The 21,035-nt window shown below is 45.7% G+C and overlaps 1 long non-coding RNA gene across 2 annotated transcripts in view; it reads left to right on the top strand.

Annotated features, from left to right (window-relative positions):
- The window catches only part of LOC144767073 (uncharacterized), a 79,745-nt gene that overhangs the window by 21,819 nt on the left and 36,891 nt on the right, over positions 1–21,035 (top strand). Inside the window, exon 1 of one of the 2 annotated variants that reach the window (XR_013598051.1) lies at positions 7,707–7,744. The exons of the other annotated variant lie outside the window; for it this stretch is intronic. This is a non-coding gene — a long non-coding RNA (uncharacterized LOC144767073). Of the gene's footprint in view, positions 1–7,706; positions 7,745–21,035 lie in introns of those variants that run through there. 2 annotated transcript variants of the gene reach the window in all.

Here is a 21,035-nt window from a genome sequence, read left to right as displayed (position 1 = left end):
ACTTTCAAGCGGGCGGGGAAGAGTAATGCGTATTTCAGCTGTGCGCTTCTCAGTTTCTTCACCTCCATGTAGGAGGCCCGCTGTTTTTGTACCATGTTCGTATAATCCGGGTAGAGCGACATCCTCTGATTCTCTAAATGGATGGTGGATTTCTCACGAGCTTTCCTCAGGAGGGCATCCCTGTCACGGTAATTAAGGATGCGCACAATGAGAGGGAGCCCCGGCTGAGGCTGTCCCGTCGGGATCCTATGCGCCCTTTCCACACAGAAGTATGGGGAGATTCCGTCCGTCGCTACGTGGTCTCTGAACCACTGCTCCATGAACTCTTCAGCCCGCGGTTCCTCACATTTTTCTGGCAGGCCGATCACCCTTATATTGTTTCTTCGGTTACGTCCTTCCTCGTCCTCGACCCTTTCCATCAGTGCAGCGACCTGGCCCTGTATGTCCTGGATAGGGATTGGTGTCAGTACAACGGGTTGTATTACAACGCATTCCGTTACAACGCAGATTTTACAACGCGGGATCCATTACAACGGATGTCATTACAATGCATGGCATTACATCGCAGATGCTATTACAACGCATGGCATTACATCGTAAGTATAGGTAAGTTGACTTTTTTTTAAAAATGTTATTTAGTTTATTGTAATTAAATTTTTTTAAATAATTTAATTAAAAGACATTTAAAAATTGTCATTAATTTAATTTAATAAAATAATATCTATTTAATAAATGTAAATATAATAAAAATTGTCATTAATTTAATTTAATTTAAAAAAGTAATTAGTTTAATGTACATATTTTTTATAATGAAATTAAATTAAATTAATAATATTAATTTATTTAATTTAATTAATTTAATTAAAAAATGTAATTAATGTAAAATAATTAATTTAATTTATTAAATATATTTCAATTAATTTTAAAATGGTAAATATAATTTAATTATCCCTAAAGCCAAACCCTGCCCTAAAACCTAAAAACACCCCTGTACCCCAAAACCCAAACCCTGCCCTAAAACCTAAAAACACCCCTGTACCCCAAAACCCAAACCCTACCCTAAAACCTAAAAACACCCCTGTACCCCAAAACCCAAACCCTGCCCTAAAACCTAAAAACACCCCTGTACCCCAAAACCCAAACCCTACCCTAAAACCTAAAAACACCCCTGTACCCCAAACCCTGCCCTAAAACCTAAAAACACCCCTGTACCCCAAAACCCAAACCCTACCCTAAAACCTAAAAACACCCCTGTACCCCAAAACCCAAACCCTACCCTAAAACCTAAAAACACCCCTGTACCCCAAAACCCAAACCCTACCCTAAAACCTAAAAACACCCCTGTACCCCAAAACCCAAACCCTGCCCTAAAACCTAAAAACACCCCTGTACCCCAAATCCCAAACCCTGCCCTAAAACCTAAAAACACCCCTGTACCCCAAAACCCAAACCCTACCCTAAAACCTAAAAACACCCCTGTACCCCAAAACCCAAACCCTGCCCTAAAACCTAAAAACACCCCTGTGCCCTAAAACCTAAAAACACCCCTGTACCCCAAAACCCAAACCCTACCCTAAAACCTAAAAACACCCCTGTACCCCAAAACCCAAACCCTGCCCTAAAACCTAAAAGCACCCCTGTACCCCAAAACCCAAACCCTGCCCTAAAACCTAAAAACACCCCTGTACCCCAAAACTCAAACCCTGCCCTAAAACCTAAAAGCACCCCTGTACCCCAAAACATATACTCCTATACTCATACTTATTTAAAAAATCACTATATTTAATTTATAATATTTAAAAACTAAAATAAATATTTTTTTTTATAATTAATAATAATTAAATCAATTAAATAGTATTAAATGAAATAAAAAAAAATTAAATACTTACCAATACTTACGATGTAATAGTATGCGTTGTAATAGCATCTGCGATGTAATGCCATGCATTGTAATGACATCCGATGTAATGGATCCCGCGTTGTAAAATCTGCGTTGTAACGGAATGCTACGTAAAAGTTGCGTTGTAGGTGTAACATACCCCTGGATAGACGTGCTGTGGTCAGCCACCGTGGGCGCAAGGTCTGTGAGTGTTAGCCCGTGGTCCTTGACTTTGTCTGCCAGCTTGCCATGGTCAGCTTTTAGAAGGGATAAGTTAGTGGTGAGGGTCCCCAATTGTTGCTCCAGCGCTTGTCGGGAATCTCGGATTTCCTGGAGTATAAGGTTCAGCTTGTCCGGCTGTTGAGTACTCAACATCATTTGGTCAGCCAGGCCAGGCTCGCCGCCGCTCGCCCCAGCCCCCGTCTGCGGGCCGGGTCCCGTCGGCTCCCCCGGACCCTCCACGTTTCTCTGACCCTTCCGGACCATGTTGCGCCTGGCCTGTAGTACTTAGCCGCCCTGTAGGTGTTCCGGCCTCACAGGTGCCGCAGTCCAGACAGTATGCCCCCGTCCCTCCGTGCACCAGCTCCGACGATCCCGCGCCGGGGCTCCCAGGTGGAGAAAGAGCCGACGAGCGGGAGGTTCCGGCACCGAACAGGGTCGTCTCTCAGGGGGTCCAAACCCTCACCGGGGTTACATCAGGCAGCAGCTCACGCTGTAGTAGTGTCTCTCCCAGCCTTAAGGCCTGCTCAGGGAGAAGATGGCAAGTGAGAGCAGCACCCCGCCACGGCCGCCGCCTAGATTGTGAGCCTGCTGGTTCTAGGCGACACCTTTCTGCCCCTCGGTTCGTGGCCCCCATCCCCCGACACCCCAGTGGGGCCGGTCCGCCGGCTTCAGAAAGACCGAGGGGGGGGGGGGGCAGGGTTACGGGAGATCTACGAAGTTCCCTGCGCCGCAGGGGCCGCACCGCGATCTCAGAGCACTCCCCCGGCCGGTTGCCACAAAATGGCGTTGCCTCCCGGCCCAGTGTCCGGATCACGGGACCCGGCGCGCCTCTCCCTGTCCTCCTCACTGTGCTCCGCTGACTTTCCAGTTGTCCGGCAGTTTCTGCGGGGGGGCAGGCAGCCGTCGCCGCCATCCACGGGGCGCAGGCCCCGCCTCCGCTAGTCCGGCGTCTACCTTCAAGCGGGCCCCGGGATTCGCAGGTCCGCCGCCGGGCTGCAGCGCCACTCCACCTCCCGGCTGCAGAGGCCTGTGCCGCGAGTCTCGGCGCGCGGCAAAAAATTGGCCGTCCCGGCGCTCTTCTTCGCCGCCGCACAGGTTCTTGTGCTCCAGGCTGAGTTCTACAGCGGTTCCGCTCGGTTCAGCGGGCAGATGACCCCCACAGGTCTGTGTAATCCGGAGAAAGCCCGGCCAGGCACGGAGCACTAGCGAAAGCCGTCCGCCATCGTGACTGTTCGGCCACGCCCCCTGGTTTGTGGGAACCATGCTACAAATTCGAGTTCATTCGTTTGTAATTTGACCTGTGAAGGTTCATACTAAAAAAAAAAAAACCTTTGTCGTATGCAGCTAATATTCGCTTTCTTTTTCTTTCTCCCCTCCCCAATTTTATTCCGTCCCTTTTACTCACCATCTCGACAGCCCTCTCCGCACAAAATTCATTTTCTCAGTTGTACATTTCCATCAACAGACTTTAATTGTGTTTCCACCTCCCTTGGAAATTACCAGTGCAAGGGATATTGGAGGCTGTGTGCATTTGACATTTGCCTTCCAAAAGGCGAATTGCTGGATTTAAATACGTTGGTAGACTGTGATGCTGAGCAGCACAGATGGACTTATATTTTCACTTTCCTGACTGAAATGATCTGACAAAAAATAAGTATGGATGCTTTAAACGGCAGATTAAAACTATGCTTGCCTATGTATGGCTACCTTCATCGTATTTGGTGGCTGATGTTTAGGTCACAATATTTTCTGCCGGACGAGCAGGTAAAGGTCAAAGATTAAACACTTACTAGCACGCTCTAGAGGAAACTAGTTAGTCATCACACAGGTTCGATGGAAGGTGGCTAGACAAGGCCCCTTGTGTGGCACCCTTTTCATTAAGAAAACTCACTACATAATTATCTCTTCGTATTAATTCCTCTTCTCATTTAAGGTGTAATGCATTGCCTTAATCTCTACTGATATTACAATCGACTTGCTGTAAATCATCCTTAGATTACTAAAGATATTAGTATCGCTGCTGGTATCAGAAAACTGATGCCACCACGAGCTGGTACTACTTAATCAGTACAACTTGTGCTTTAAAAGTGTAGGGCTTCAGTGAAATATCACCCTCTCGTACCCCATTCCCCCCTCCATTTGGTGTAACTCAAGGAAAGTGATCAAGTAGCTCCACCTCCTACCCTTAAACTCAAATTGTCTTCCTGTTAGGGTGACCAGACTTCCTAGATTTCCCTGACAGTCCCGGTTTTGAGAGCTCTGTCCCAGTGTCCCGACACTTAGCTATTTTGAATATTTTTCCCGGCTTTTAAAGAAAGAAGAGTGAGTGTTTCAATTATTACATATTCTCTCACTTTCACATGCACCTCTGTAGTGTGACATATAGCTAATTATTCTCGAGTATTTGGCTGCATCATCCTCTTTCAAGCAGCACAGCAGGAGCTCAGCTGACCTTCAGTTCATGGTCCCTGCTGAGGGGAGGAGGGATAAGGGGCAAGGAAGAGGGCCTGCCATACTTAAAAGTGTTTGGAAATCTGTGGCACACACTGTGTATGTGTATTTCTGTGCATATGTAATATATATACCACATTTAGAGAAGTAAGATTAAAAGTAGAGAAAGATTATATACGCACATGCACTTTTAGTCCTACATCTATGTTTGGCCTGTCCCAGTTTTTGCTTTAAAAAATCTGGACAAACTACTTCGTGTGCATGTAAGGATTATCTTTCTGCAGAGTAGTGGCTGAGTGGGCTAATGCATCCACTCCAGGGATCTGTGTTTGACCTCCTGGTCACATGTTCAAATCCTGGCAGGTCCACTCACTCTTTCAAGGTCGATAAAATGAGTACCATTGAATTGGGTAATAATAAACATCTGTTATTTTAGCGCCAGGAGACATAAGACTTAGATGAACACGTGCCTTACAGATACTCATTATATTATGTGCCCCTGTGTCTTCTATGTAAAACAAAAAGTATTAGTGGATTGCGCACTCAATTTTGCTCTTATCTACTTTAAAAGATTAATTTGTGAGTGTGTTACGGTAGACAGATGCCTGCCTGGCATCTGATATGAACTAAATGTGAAGTGGCCAGGTCCCTACGTGTGACTTGGACTCTACCGTGCCCAACAAGTCGTGAAATACTCTACTTTCAAACAAAGTATCACAAAATTAAAGTGATTTTCACTATATTTTACATTTTCAAAAAATACATTTTACACAGATCAAAACATATACATTTAGTACATATTTTCTGTCCATTTTACACGATGACTCAGATGATTTAACATAAGAAAAAAGCCCAATGCTTTATGGCATATGATGTCCCTTCGTCAGGAGAAACCTTTAAAAGTAAGAACAGGAGATCATTCATAAGATGTTTCAAGGAACTCCAACGAAGTTAGTTGTGTGGTTAACATGTCATGCACCCTTCGCCAGTGTCTTGTGTGCTAAAGTGGGATGAATATAACTAAAAACCAATACTTACTAATGACTATGTAACACTTCTGTGTTTAACGAAAATATAAGTGACGACCTAAAGTGGAAAAAGAAAAGAAACAAGAAAGAAACATTTCAGGAGTGATAATGTCAGTGCGTGACACTTTTATCTGTCTTCAGAAATACGCATCGTTTCATGAACATACCTCTATGGTACTCTGGGGATTGAGCTCATCAAAGCTGTTCCAGTCGTTTCTAAGAAAAATGCCGCCTCTAAGGATTGTCTACTGAACTTCTTGACAGTCTTACTGTCATAACTGCAAAAATATCATGCCGACATTATAACCATTCGCCAAGTTGATAGGCAGAAGAATCATTTGCCAAACGTGACCATAACCTACCAGAGAATTCAACGTTGTCTGTATTCCAGGTATATACCGCTACTTCACCAGTATATCACTGGCTTTCCAGTCGGGTCAGATCTATTAGTGGTGATTAAATACTCGCAGCAGTCTATTACGAGAACACGTACATTTCTAAATATCTTATCAATGAACGCTTATTAAAGACATACACTCTTTTAAAGTGCTTACCAAACGTAAATGAATTTGCGCGTGGGCCGCCGCCAAGAAAGCGGGTTGTTTGTTCGTCCTAAGCGACCACTTAAAAACAGATCATCTTCCGGGTGCTTGAATGGTCATGTGACCGCCTTCTAAATAGAAATGGAAGACAGATTCTTCCATGAATATGTCGTGGTGTCAACGTCGGTCTCTGCCTTTAGCCCAGAGAATAATAAAGTTATAACAATGCCCTAATACGTATGTGACCATGTTGGTATGAGAAACACGGTGCTGTCTTTTAACTATGCACGCTAGAGGACGATGAGTCCCATGAACTGCTGAATATACACAATAGACGCTGAAGTGCTCACCATCACCGTAGTGACATTTTGAAAATAAAAGCATCACACGAAGAAACATAAAAATACCACATTGAAAACATGTTATATACCAGGTGATTATAGCATTTACAAAACGAAACAAAGGCAAAATACAAGGAATCCTCTCTATTAGTAAACTGGCTGAATTTGTGGCAAACATGAAGAAGTCTAAAATATGATAAATACAATATGATATGCGTGGGTAAAGTTGAAAATAAACAACCAAGGTGTTGTAAATGTGATTACAAGTTGTGTGTGAAGAGATTATTTAGGCGTACGCTTTGGTCAACTTGAATATTTACAAGAAGCATGCTATTTCAAATGTATCATTCAGTCCGAAAGGCTGTAGAGTTTTTAATTTTTTTATCCAGAATGCCTCACGTTGCAATAGTCTTTCTGAATTATAAATGCCTTGAATAACAGGTTCAATTATTTGAAATTTAAGTTGTGTGATTGTATGTTGATGTTCCTCCCATTGTTTAGCCAAACTGGAATTTAAATTTCTCGTCCTAATCTTGCTTTTGTGTTTAGCAAGACGCACTTTCATTTTTCTCTCTGTCTTGCCAATATACCAAAGTACGCATGGACATTTGATAGAGTATACCACGTTTTGAGAGTTACAATCTGGGCTTCCTCTGAGTCTTATTTTCTCTCCGGTCCTGGGGTGTACAAGGACTTATCCGGGGGATAATATTATTGCAATGAGTTCAATTCCAACATTTAGTCATTCCACTTTTCCCTTTTCTGGTTGTTCTTTCTTTCGGGCCAGTAGTTCTTTTAGATTGTATGCTCTGGAATAAGCGAACAATGGTTATTCAATTAATACATCTTTAAAGTCTATTTCAGGCTCAAATAATTCCCAACGTTTGTTTATGATGTTCTTAACCCCTTCCATGCTCATGACGGAACGGTTCCGTCATCAGCGTCGGTGCTCCGGTGCTGATGACGGAACATTTCCGTCATGAGCCAATATGATTTATGACCCTTCAGCACTGCAGCGAAATTCGCGCAGCACTGAAGAGGATAATCTCTCTGGAAGCTGTTGAAAATTTAGAAACGAACACAGTCCTGTTGATAGTTTTCTTGTTTTTTTTTTTTTAAGTAATTCTTCACGTGGTGTTTCCAACGCTTTCTTGAGATGTTTATTAAGTAGTTCCTCCAGATATCCTACGGCTATGTAATTTCTTTTTTGAAAATGTAAGGTTTCTTGTCCTTTTTTGATTTCAGACGAATTTCTTTGTGTTCTCATGAACTGAGAAACCGGTAAGTTCTTGATCATGGATGGTGGATGGAAAGTTTGAAACAGCAATGCATTATTTTTATCTGTTGGTTTCTTGTACAAACTTGTGTTGAAGTAATCAGATTCGATCCAGATGTCTAGAAATGCAATTCCTTTTCTTTGGATATCATAAGTGAATTGAATCCGTGGGTCTATCAAATTCAACGTGCGCACATTATTTTTCAATGTTTCTTCTGTTTTATTCCAAATCAGAAAATATCATCTATATATCGACGGAAGAAAACTAGACCTTCTTGCCAGGTGAAATCAGTCAAGATGAAATCATGTTCAAATTTAGCCATAAACGTGTTCACGTAGGCAGGCGCCCCTGGAAAACACGTAGAAGTTCAGTTCAGCTGAATGTAGAATTTGTCATTCCACATGAAGTAACTATTCTATGGGACCACTGCCTGCCCTTAAAAAATATTTTTAGAGCCACTCACAAAAGGCAAGGTATCCCCTGTTGACCCCCTCCTCCCCTGTCGACCCCTCCTGTTTGCGAGTGGTTTACCACCGTTCTGTGAAGGGTGGTAAACTGAGACTGTTTTGTGACCACAATTGCTTTCGCAAATAAGTCATACATAGTTTCAGGAGTCGCTATTAGGAAAGGACGCCCTTGGAACACCCCTACCTAATAGCGAGTCGCTAATCCTATTTTGCGAGTCACAAATTGATTTGCGACTCGCAAAATAGGATTTGTACATGTGCCACACGTTTTTTGCAGTCGTAAACGGGTCTAAAACCCATTTGCGCCCGCAAAAAATGTTAGTACATCTGGCACATTATCAGTTACAACACCAGAAGCTCTAACCCAAGTGAATGCGAGACCTATTGCATTTCTAATGCTTGTTTACTGCTTGATAGGAGGCCCTCTGGCATTGGACTATGATTGTGAAGTCCAAATATAGGGAGATCTGTTGATTTTTGTACAGTATAGGGGATTTTTCTATAGCGTTACGGAGCAATGTGTTGCGGTCTTTATAATTAAGTATTCTAGAAATCCTTAGGCGTGGAGGTGCTCCAGCGACCGGCGTTCTTGTGGAGATTCTGTGCGCTCTTTCAACTCAGAAGAGGTCTGCCAGACCCTATGGCAGAGGTCTTCAAACTTTTGGAAGTTGAGCCCCCCCAGCTGATTTATTTTAGATGTTGGGCCCCCCCAACACCTGACAGAAATTTCTGTAATCTGGTACACTACATAATCGACCGCCACACGCATATCCTGGGCCATATCCGGCAAATAATGTTCAACCTTTTTTAAACCTCTGCGCTGTGTGGGTTGCACAAGGGCCCATGTGAGTGCACGTTGAACCGTGCAACAGTTTGAGAGGAGAGTAAGAGGAGTGACTGCAGGGTGAGTGAGGTGACCATATGAATTTGGGTGCGGATGTAAGTGCAGAGTGGGACGAATAAATGGAAGGTTAGTGATGGGCTTATTTGAGCGACATTGCAGATTAAGCAGTGAGGGGGACAGTTGAGTGAAGTACCACATAAGTGCAGGTTGAGTAGTGTGCTTGTATGACTGCAGGGTGAGGTACAGGGTGAACAGCGCAAGTGCATTGTGGGTGCAGAGTGATCACTGTGAGTGCAGGTTGAGCAGGTGAATGGTGTGAGTGCATGGGGATCAGTGTGAGTGCAATGTGATCGCTGTGAGTTCAGGGTGAGTGTGAAAGTGAAGTGTGAGAATGAGGAGCAAGTTGTCTGAATGCAAGGTGTATTACCAGACACTTGAAGTAACTTAGCATGTTATTGACGGCAGCCTAGGGTTTCAGTACCTTCAGGGCATGAAATTAGAGCGTGCATTGCTCCTATTTCGCTTTTACATAGTGGTTGCTACAGCACGTTTTGTCATTTCATGCTGCATAGGGAAACAGACCCATCTCTCTGTTTAATTCTGTCCTTCATTTGATCTCTATCACACTCTGCCTTGTAGTCCGTTCCTCTCTTTTCTGTTTTATCCCGCTTAGTTGCTCTTTCCCTTTCTCTCTCATGCTCGCCATCATCAGCGATCCTCACACTTGACACCTGATTTAGGCTACTAATTTATACGTGAATAAGCACTGGTGTGGGTTAAAAACAGATGAGGATAGAAACATACACCAGGTGCTTATGAATGACCCCCCAAAAGTACAAGAAAGAAAAGTTGCTGTTCTGCTGGGTAGTGACATACTCTTTGTTTCATATATTGCTGCTGTCAGTGCTGTGCCACTTTTAGATGCAAACAATAGGCCACTCCTTGGAACTGGAGGGTGGGAGAGTGGTGATAAATGTATATTTAGAAAGAGTAACCACTAGAAACATTGGTATTGAAGTTAAGTAACTTACTCGTTTGATGTATACTTCTAACCACATGATCCTCACCTTAGAATAGATATCAAAACACTACCTCCCTCGGTGGTAGGTTTGTGGAGGAGGCTCAGACCAAAAGGTCTTGCAGGACCAGGTGGGTGAAATGGCCTTCCCTCCGGATCTGGCTGTCAAGGCAGTACTGCTTTATGAACAAATTTGCAGACGCCCATTTAGCTAACAAGCAGATATCAAGGACAGGCACACCACGTACCAGTGCAGTGGTGGCAGCCTTGGCCCGAATGGAATGGGCTCTCAAAGCTTCATGCAGTTCCTTCTTGGCTAGTGCATACCAGATCTTAATGTGGAGGACTATCCCTCTCGACAGACTCCTCTAATGCACAGCCTTCCCTTTTTTACCCCTGGGAACTCCCCAAAGAGCTAATCTTCTACATGACGGTCTATGTTTAAAAAAAAAAAAAAAAGCTTAAAGCCTTTTTGGGGTCCAACCGATGAGTGAGAGGGGGCAAAAACACTGGCAGGGTGATGTTTGCCAAATGTGCATAAGAGTCATGACTTTAGGCAAAACAGTCGCCAGAGTCCTCAGCACCAGTTTGTCAGGGAAAAAAAGTGATGTTGGGTAGCTACACTGAAAGTGTCTGAAGCTCACACATGTGAGAAGCTGAAGTAATTTCTGTAGGGACTTGAAAGTGTGAAGTAAAGGGGCGGGAGTTCTGGTGGTGAATGCTAGAGGCATGAGCCTTAGTATTCACCACCTCAACCATTCTTCTGAGAAATCTTTAGCACCGCAACGTTTTGATTTTACAAATTAAGCACTGTACATTAATTCATAAAGCTGAAATGCTTCAGCTGCAGTGGAAGGCAAGGAGTCTCATCTGCTAAGAAACAGAACGCAAATAACAAGACTGTCTGTCCGTTTCGGTTTTAGTAGAGGAGAGAGACTCCCTGCCTCCCACTGCAGCTGAAGCATTTCAGCTATACTAATTAACCTCCTCCTGGGACGGCTAATGTGTCTCCTCTTAACATAACAAAAGCACAGGCACATCCTCGTGAATTTACCCTCCCTCCCTCCTCCAACCCTCTGTTACCGGAGCAGACTTGCAAGGCGTGAAAGTAAGACGAACAAAGGTCAGGTTTTAGGGTGGAATGCGCGCCCCCCCTAGGATGGTGCCGCGCCCCCCCCAGCGGGGCGCGCCCCACAGATTGAATAACTCTGCTATATGGTGCCACTATATCTTGCAGCCATTGTTCAATAAATTGTGCCGCATTGGGTCCTTCGCAGCGTTCCGGCAAGCCCACGATACAGATATTATTTCTTTGTGACCGGCCCTCTGCATCCTCAACTCGGTCCCCCGTAGGGTGGATACTTGACGTTGTAGCTGTGTTATTTGTTCCATATTCTCCTCGTGCTGTGAGAGTATTTCTGATAGTTGCAGTTTGTTGTTCTTCACAGTGTCCGCTAATTCGTTATGGCCTGTCTTCATTAACGTGAAGCCAGTCTTTAGCGCCCCAATTTGCTGTTCGATTGCTTTTCTTGACTCACGGACCTCCCTCTGTATGAGTTCCAGTTTATCCGGGACTGCCTCCATTTGGGTTGGTGATAGGCACTCCGAAATGGGCGCTGGGGACGTATTTGCAAGTCCATCTTGTTGAGCAGCCCTTTTCACAATTGGATCTGCTGGTTTCGCCTTTGTATGTCCCATTTTGGCCTGTGCACCTAACCCACCACTAGCTGTAGGATGAATGCCCAGTAGGGCTGAAGCGACCGTCCCGGAGTGTGTGCTTGTACACAGTTCGTCCCCACATAGGGCAGAAGTGGCGTTAGTGCCTTTGGATTAGGTGTCTGCAGGTACCCAGGGCATCTCCCGAGGGGCACCTAGTGATGCTGGCTTCTGCGTTTGCAAGTAGCACACAAGTGCAGTGCCGGACAGGAGGTATCTCAGTTCCCGGTGCCCCCTCCCCTTCCCTCCACCGCACCCCAAGGCGAACACTCTCCATTCCGATACGGTTCACGCAGGGCTGGGGGAAGGAGGCCCGGGCCGCCGATTTCTACGGGCCCTGTCACAACTTCTCACACGGCGCCCGGCCCTGGAACTCTCTCACCAGGGGCGCAGTGGGCCGGTACTTTCGGGTTATGCCTCCTCCCTGGTCCCTCGTTCACTCGCGGTGGGGACAGCGTAGGTCCTCAAGGATTCTGACAGGTTCTGCGGTCCTCTACAGCTTGAGGGCTGATCCGGGCAGCAATGGGTCAGGTGTGGCACCGGGAGCAGGAGTCACCTCACAGCCGCTAAATCCTCCACAGCCCTGCTTGGGGGTCCCCACGTGCCCAGACCGGGCTGGCCCTGTCTAATACCTGGTTGTTCGGGGTGAGAGAGGGGGGCCCCAGATCAGCAGCAGCCACGTCTCTACCCGTAGCGCAGTACTTGCATGCGGTTGCCTCATGGGCCTCGGCACCCCCAGCCATGCCCCAGACTGCGATTAGGCCTTGTGGTGGTGTGCCCTAATATAGGTGCATCACTCCTACCGCAAGCCTGACATACGATATATCGAACACTTAAGGCACCCTCCCAGTCAGCGGACAGTCAGGATAGCAGGGTTATGTCGGAGTGCTGCGAGGGTACAGCCGATGTACTTCGCGGGTCACATTAGCGGGGCTCGGCCCACCAGGCCTCCGGCGCTCGCGGTGTGGTCAAAGTGCGAAGCGCGTCGTTATCCTGAGTAGGGCGGACCGATGCACTTCAGCTCGTTCTCAGTCCTTCACATAAGGGTTGAGAGGCAGATGGTGGAGTGGATGTCCGCACCTCGCCGCAGATCAAGACAGCCTGGTCCCAGAGCACAGCTACGGCATGTCCGCTATGTTCGTCACTTAGCCACGACCCCATATATCAAAGACAGATTTGTAAGTCTATTAGCAGCTAGGAGGTTACAGGAGGTATGTTTTGTAAGTCTTTTAGCAGCTAGGAGGTTATAGGAGGTATGTTAAGGGCAAACCAGTTAGGGTTTGTTATTTCAGACTAAGACTAATATATAGTTAACAAGCTACCATATGGATATCCTGATAATACAAGCCTCAAAACAGATTAGGAGAGGAAATCCCTGATTCGGAGCTGTTCAGAATTCTCGTAAAAATAACTGCACCCAGTAATTGCTGCTACCCTGGGTTGGGGTATTTACTGAGTGATGTAATTAGCTTTTCTTCTAAGTTCGCCACCTCAGAATGAGGCCTAATGTAGAATCAGTGTTTACTGCACCAAGTGCTGCACGTTTAGCATTTATTTCTGAGTATTTTCTCCTGATAGATTTGGCCAGGTTTTTCCTGGTGAAATCTATCAAGGTAATGTTGCCAAGTATGGTATTTGATGCACAATTCAGAACTCGATTGGCGCACAAATTCCATTTGAGCTCTGATCGAAATGAAAAACGCAACTTGGAATCTGGGCCAAAGTAAAACCTGTAAGGTTATGAAAGGCAAGGATAGGTTATGATAACAAAGATTCAACGATCTCTGTCTTGCTATTAATATAGTTTTGTCTCACTGAAGGGCTCGAATATACTGTACTCTATTGTAATTTATTTTTTATAGCACTTCATACTCCTGATGAGACACAATAGTTTATTTCAAGATGGGTGGCTTGCTATTCTGTGGGCAAACTATGAATGGAGTGTGTTTGTCATCCGGCCTATGTAGGGAGTGTTTTGATGTTGTCCGTGAAAATCTATGTTATAATGCCCTTATGCATTAATTTTAAGTGAAAAGGAGTGAAAGATAGATCACTTTCATCCAATTCCAAAGTATAAATGGATAGAAGTGTATGAGCGCATTGTTGCCCATGGTTAAGTGTTTTGGTAGGGGAAGGTTACTATCCTTTGGTGGTACAACCCCAGTGGGTCAAGCAGTTAACCCCTTTACGGTCAGTGTCGACCATTGTCTGATGTCCGCAGTACGCCAGTAACGCCCCAGTCGGCCGTGACTGGGCAGTGTTTAAGATGAACCTCGGTGATAGTACCAGAAACTTCCTCTGTCTATTCCAACAGTGGGCTGAAGTAAAATCCCTTATGCTTCAGCCCTCATGCACCCTCTCGCTCTTTTGTGAAGTCAGTACACCATATATTTTTAGGGGGTTGGCCCTTCTGGCATACGGGTCGAACCTGTTTTGGGCCAAGTATTTTTTATTGATGCTCTCTTTTCCCCTGGGGTGAGGCACAAACGTGTTCTCCAGGGGAGAACAAGTGGTGAATATTTTTTATGGGTTCTGCCTTTTTGGCATACAGGTTTACCCCCTGGTCCAGCATAATTTATTTTGAGAGAATATTTGCTTTTCCCTGGGGATGCGATGGGGCCCCCACAGATGATGCGATCACCATTTCCCAGTGGAAAACAAAATGGCCCTTGTCCGCTAGACCACCAAGGAGTGTGTTTTTACTGTTGATTTCCCTGATATTGCCACAGATACATGCAGTCTTCCATGTGTAAAAAAATATATATAGCGAGTTTTTCCAAGTTTGAAACTGTTGAAATTTAGGCTACTTTTTAGGTGTAGCATTGGCCCTAATCTTTTGATTTTAGTAAAATTAACTAAGATTTTGCTGCAGGTTTTCAAGTCTTTTTCACACAGATCTGACGCAAAATCCTTCTTGGGATTTTTAAAGCGACACCAATGAGTGTTTGCATTGCGTTGGGGAAAAAAAACGAATGCAAGGCAGCATTACTTTGCGTCAGGGAAGTGTTCAGTGGGTGGTGCATGTGTGTTCCCTTGCATCCAGGCATGATTTTATTGGATATTAATCCAAAAATAAGCCCCAGAAGACCAAATGTAGATATAGTAGATCACTAGATAGATGGCACGGCATTATTCTAATAAGAAAACCAAGGATTAGTAAGATGAAAAGGAAAAGAAAACAGTAATGAAACATAAACATGGGCACAATATCCCTCCAGTGCCCTTCCTGCCCAGCCAGCTCACTGCCCGTAGTCCGACACATGGTTACTATGAAGCATGAGAGTCCATTCTGGTTTGCTGACCATACTGTCGGATTTCAGCTAACAGTTGCATGTTAGCAGAGTGTACAGGCTCTAGAATCAAACCAGGGTAGCCCATCGCTGCCAGATTTTGGGATACTTTTGGGGGCACCCCCTTGCCTGAAACACAGTGACCTGGAGGTCCATACAGAAGTCCATACCTTTCTTCCAGACGCCTAGCAAAGGTGGATTTGCAGCTTTCCATTGTCAGGCGATATCGCTTTTAGCAAGGGTAAGACCAAGGAATAACAGATTACGTTTATATCTATTACCGCCTATCGCCTCAGTGCTATGTAGCAGAAGTTTGGGGGAGAGGAGTTGGCCTAATGGCTAGAGCGGTCGACCTCGAATCTGGGGAACTGGGTTTGAGTCTTGGCAATGACGCTGAACATCCTGTGATTCTGGGTAAATCATTAAATCTCCCCGTGCCTCACAAAAATTAATGTGTCCTCATTTAATGCAAATGGTGCTATATAAAGCGCTCTGATACCCTATTCTGGTCAAGTTCCCGCTATATAAAACTCTATAAAAAATATATATAGTTTAGGGGTCAGTGGAATATCCCATGCGAGAACCTTGGCCTAACTAGACACAAGGCCCCTCCAAAATCGGGCCTGAGCCCTGCAGTCCCAACCTGTATGTAAGAAAGTGCTATCTTTAGACTCATCGAAAGCATCTAGGGCAGCGTTTCCCAAACTGTGGTCCGCGGACCCCCAGTGGTCCGTGAGACATTCCCAGGGGGTCCGCAGGACTCGAGTGCCTGTCATTGTAGTAAAAAATGAAACGCCCAGGTCCTCACAGCACACAAGAGCTGTGAATGTTGGCGCAGGGGCGGCAAGACCACAACAATACAATCGGGAGGCGGGGGTAGCGAAGGGGCAGTGGGCAGTCCGGGGGGCACAGTGGCTGGGGAAACGAGTGGAACAGAAGGCAAAGGGACACAAAAACAAGGAAAATACAAGTGGCGCAGAAGGGCATAAAAAACGAGTGGAACAGAGGGCAGAAGGGCACAAAAACGAGGGAAAAACGAGTGGCACAGGGCAGAAAGGCACAAAAAACGAGTGGAACAGAGGGCAGAAAGGCACAAAAAACGAGGGAAAAACTAGTGGCACAGAGGGCAGAAAGGCATAAAAAACGAGTGGAACAGAGGGCAGAAAGGCACAAAAAACGAGGGAAAAACAATTGGCACAGGGCAGAAAGGCACAAAAAACGAGTGGAACAGAGGGCAAAAAGGCACAAAAAACGAGGGAAAAACGAGTGGAACAGAGGGCAGAAAGGCACAAAAAACGAGTGTCACAGAGGGAGAAAGGCACAAAAAGCGAGGGAAAAACTAGTGGCACAGAGGGCAGAAATGCACAAAAAACGAGGGGAAAACAAGTGGCACAGAGGGCAGAAAGGCACAAAAAACGAGGGAAAAACGAGTGGCACAGAGGGCACAAAAAATGAGTGGAACAGAGGGCAGAAAGGCACAAAAAAACGAGGGAAAACAAGTGGAGCAGAGGGCAGAAAGGCACAAAAATCAAGTGGAACAGAGGGCAGAAAGGCACAAAAACGAGGGAAAACGAGTGGAACAGAGGTCAGAAGAAACGAGGGAAAAACGAGTGGCACAGAGGGCAGAAGGGCACAAAAAACGAGTGGAGCAGAGGTCAGAAGGGCACTAAAAACAAGGGAAAAACAAGTGGAACAGAGGGCAGAAAGGCACAAAAAACAATGGAAAACTGAGTGGAACAGAAGGCAGAAGGGCACAAAAAAACCAGTGGAACAGAGGGCGGAAGGGCACAAAAAACGAGGGAAAACGAGTGGAACAGAAGGCAAAAGGGGCACAAAAACAAGGAAAATACAAGTGGCGCAGAAGGGCATAAAAAACGAGTGGAACAGAGGGCAGAAGGGCACAAAAACGAGGGAAAAACGAGTGGCACAGGGCAGAAAGGCACAAAAAACGAGTGGAACAGAGGGCAGAAAGGCACAAAAAACGAGGGAAAAACTAGTGGCACAGAGGGCAGAAAGGCATAAAAAACGAGTGGAACAGAGGGCAGAAAGGCACAAAAAACGAGGGAAAAACAATTGGCACAGGGCAGAAAGGCACAAAAAACGAGTGGAACAGAGGGCAAAAAGGCACAAAAAACGAGGGGAAAACGAGTGGAACAGAGGGCAGAAAGGCACAAAAAACGAGTGTCACAGAGGGAGAAAGGCACAAAAAGCGAGGGAAAAACTAGTGGCACAGAGGGCAGAAATGCACAAAAAACGAGGGGAAAACAAGTGGCACAGAGGGCAGAAAGGCACAAAAAACGAGGGAAAAACGAGTGGCACAGAGGGCACAAAAAATGAGTGGAACAGAGGGCAGAAAGGCACAAAAAAACGAGGGAAAACAAGTGGAGCAGAGGGCAGAAAGGCACAAAAATCAAGTGGAACAGAGGGCAGAAAGGCACAAAAACGAGGGAAAACGAGTGGAACAGAGGTCAGAAGAAACGAGGGAAAAACGAGTGGCACAGAGGGCAGAAGGGCACAAAAAACGAGTGGAGCAGAGGTCAGAAGGGCACTAAAAACAAGGGAAAAACAAGTGGAACAGAGGGCAGAAAGGCACAAAAAACAATGGAAAACTGAGTGGAACAGAAGGCAGAAGGGCACAAAAAAAACAGTGGAACAGAGGGCGGAAGGGCACAAAAAACGAGGGAAAACGAGTGGAACAGAAGGCAAAAGGGGCACAAAAAAGAGGGAAAAGCAAGTGGCACAGAAGGCAAAAAGAGCTCAGAAATACCAGAGAAAAAAGAGTGGCACAGAGGCAAAATACAGAATACAGAAATACACGGGCAACTAAGAACAGAAGGCAGAACGGGCAGAGAGGCACAGAGGCAGCGAGGGGAACAGAAGGGAAAACCGAGCAGAGACACGGGGCAGTGAGGGGTACAGAAGGAAAGACCGAGCAGAGCGAGCACGGGGACAGCGAGGGGAACAGAGGGAAGAAAAAGGTGCACGGACCACGTACAGGCAGCGGGGGAAGACAGACAACAGCAGTCACAGACACAACAATGAAAATACAGGCAATACAATAAAAGCAATAAAGCATTGAAAGGCACATGTGTATAGGTTACCGTTACTTGGCAGGCAGGTAAAAATAGATGCAGCCAGGATCAGCAGTAGGATTTTTCTGCTGCTGTCTGAGTGCTCACTTTCCACAAGCCCTTGGGTGAATTATGTGTGCTGTCAAGCTTTCATATTCAGACGTATCAAGCTCTTATTCTTTGTAGCCTTTGCAGTTTGTTGTTGGCAAGGGACGGGGCAGTGGGCATCCTAACAGGAGAGGGTCATGTCAGGTGCCACGCGAGGTCTCTCTGAAATATGTCTTAACTGCACTGCTCAACCCTTGGTGGTAAAATGTTGTTCTGCTGTCTGTGACTAAAGATGTCTAACAAGTGTTGATGGTAATTGGCATAGCATTGTTCCATGATCTCGCTGAAACAATATGCCTCATGTGCAGAAACAATATGCCTCCTGTGCAGATACCTTCCTTCCATCTCTTGCACTTCCATGATGAACTCCTAATATAGACCTTGAATTTGCTCTGTACACGACCCATTGCTTTGTGCACTATCTTGTTAGAATTGTCACAATATTTGTTGCTCCTTGGGGCATGTCTTTATTATAAAATGCTTCATAAATCTATAATATTTTAGACCTTCTTAAACTGTGCATAGGTAAAAATGCTAATAATTCACAATCATTCAACCTGTTGCTGTAAGGAAGGGTCACCACTCCAGGGCTCTGGAATGAGAATGTAGTGGCGCTGCTATCGCTGAGAGCAGGAGACTTGTACCACTAAATAATACACTGCTGAATGCATACATGTCCGTGCCAATAGACACAATTCAGGCTGTCTCCCTCTTGAAATTGCCTCTGCTTCAAAAGGCGTTTTTAAAAAGAAATTTAAATTGTACACATTGCTTGGGGTTCCCCGGCTTCCAGTAGTGATTCAGTGGGGGTCCTCAGGAGTCAAAAGTTTGGGAACCACTGATCTAGGGGAACTAATAAGTCCCATACACCACAGTTGGTGTCTAGTCAAGTAGGCTCAATGAAGATATTTGAATTGGATTTGGCGTAGGCGAGAGGAGATCGCAGCTGCACAAGAGTACCCCAGAGCCTCTGCCCAGTCATTGTCGTCTATATCTCCCATGTCCCTTTATCATGCTGTTTGGAGGGTATCTAATGTAGTAGCGCTATTTGTAACTAAGAATTGGTAAACTATGATATTTTATGGCTGCCAAGATCGTCCATAAGCAGTTTTCCCTTGGGTTAAAATCCAGTTGTTCAGCAAGACTTTAGGTGTATGTGGTCAGGTCATGGTGCAACTGTAAGTATTTATATATTGAAAATTCAGATTGGAGCTCCTGGAACGATTTAAGAATAAGGCCCCGCATCACATCACCCAGAGTAGATATGCAGTATGATTCTCTCCCCTGAAAGCCCTGCTGCCCCGCTAACTGAGGGATGAGCGAGTACCGCCACAGCTGAGTCTCCCGTGTAAGGCGACCCCATCCTACGAAGGGATTGCCTCTATACTAGGACCACCACTCTTGTAGAAGTGAGCCCACAACTGATCATCTAAAAAAGGAACTTAATCATATTCACCTATCGCTCCACTGAATATGCTGAGTAATCTCTGGGGCAATACCACCATTCAGTGATTACTTGCGGATGTAAGGCTGTGTGATGGGATTGAATATCTGTGGCAGAGATGCCTCCACAGTACATGGAGTGAAAACTGGTGCGTAGAGCCACTCGAGAAGCATCTCCGCCCCATAAAAGTTTACCCAGGACCGCATTGATCTGCCGGAACCATATGAGGGGAACCGGATGGGGGTAGGTCTGTAATTTATATATAAGGCGGGGTAGGGATACCATCTTAAACTTCGGTTATGGTGCGCTCCGTCAATGGTGCCAAATTGCGTTCCCATGACACCGCAGGGCTGTGCAACAGGAACACACCAAGGTATTCAAAGACGTCTGCTACCATGGACAATCCTGCGGCCCATGTAATGTTGCTTGGTGACCCTCTCAATGGCAACTGCACCGACTTGCTAACATTCGTATACAACTCTCATTTGGGGACCGGAAGTAGCCAGGTCTGTAATGAAAAACAAGACATCATCAGTGTAAAAAGCTTTTCGATCCAACACCTCTGTGGACTATTAAAAGTCCTGGATCTTGCCATCTATTCTCACCCAAGCAGCCAGCTGTTCCATCGCCATGGCAAATAAAAAAGGGGACAGGGGCAACGCTGTCTGGGGCCGCGTCAGATGGGGAACGGGACCGAAACCGAGCCCACTACCCAAACTGACACTGTCACGCCAGTACATAGTAGTTAAATGTAGGAGCGAAATCTAGGTCCCATATTAACCTGCAGGAGGAGTGCAAACAGGTAAGTCCTACTAACGGAATCCAAAGCCTTATCAATATCCGCTAAAAGTAAATCCGCAAGGTGCTCCATTCGGTCTGCTATAGCATTATGGGCACGCTGTATGTTATGGTAAGTAGCACGAAGAAGCATAAAGCCAGCCTGGTCTTGATGGACCAGGTGTACCATGTGGGTCTGCAGTCTGTTGTCCGATGCTTTGGCCATTAGCTTGGCTTCTATGTTTAAGAGGGAGATTGAGCAGTATGAGGAGTGGACCTCTGGGGGACGGCTTGGCTTAGGAAACACCACAATTTGGGCATGTCGCCAATCGGGAGGCATGCGTTTCTCTTTAAGTGCTGTTTAAATCTTGTCCAGATAATAAACACCCAATAAAAGAATATAGGTACTAAAGAATTGGCTGGGGAACCCATTCGGGCCAGGGGTCTTTCCGGGCACAACTCTGCCAGAGCAGCAGTCAATTCTTCAACTGTTAGGGGGGGGTGTCCAGCAGTGTCCTAGCTGCTGCCGAAAAAGATTTTGGCAACAGGGCATCTAGAAA

This window comes from Lissotriton helveticus, chromosome 7 (assembly GCF_964261635.1).
Source record: "Lissotriton helveticus chromosome 7, aLisHel1.1, whole genome shotgun sequence".
NCBI classification, from domain to species: domain Eukaryota; kingdom Metazoa; phylum Chordata; class Amphibia; order Caudata; family Salamandridae; genus Lissotriton; species Lissotriton helveticus.
Note: the sequence above shows the minus strand (reverse complement) of the source record. Positions and strands in the feature narration are given on the sequence as shown.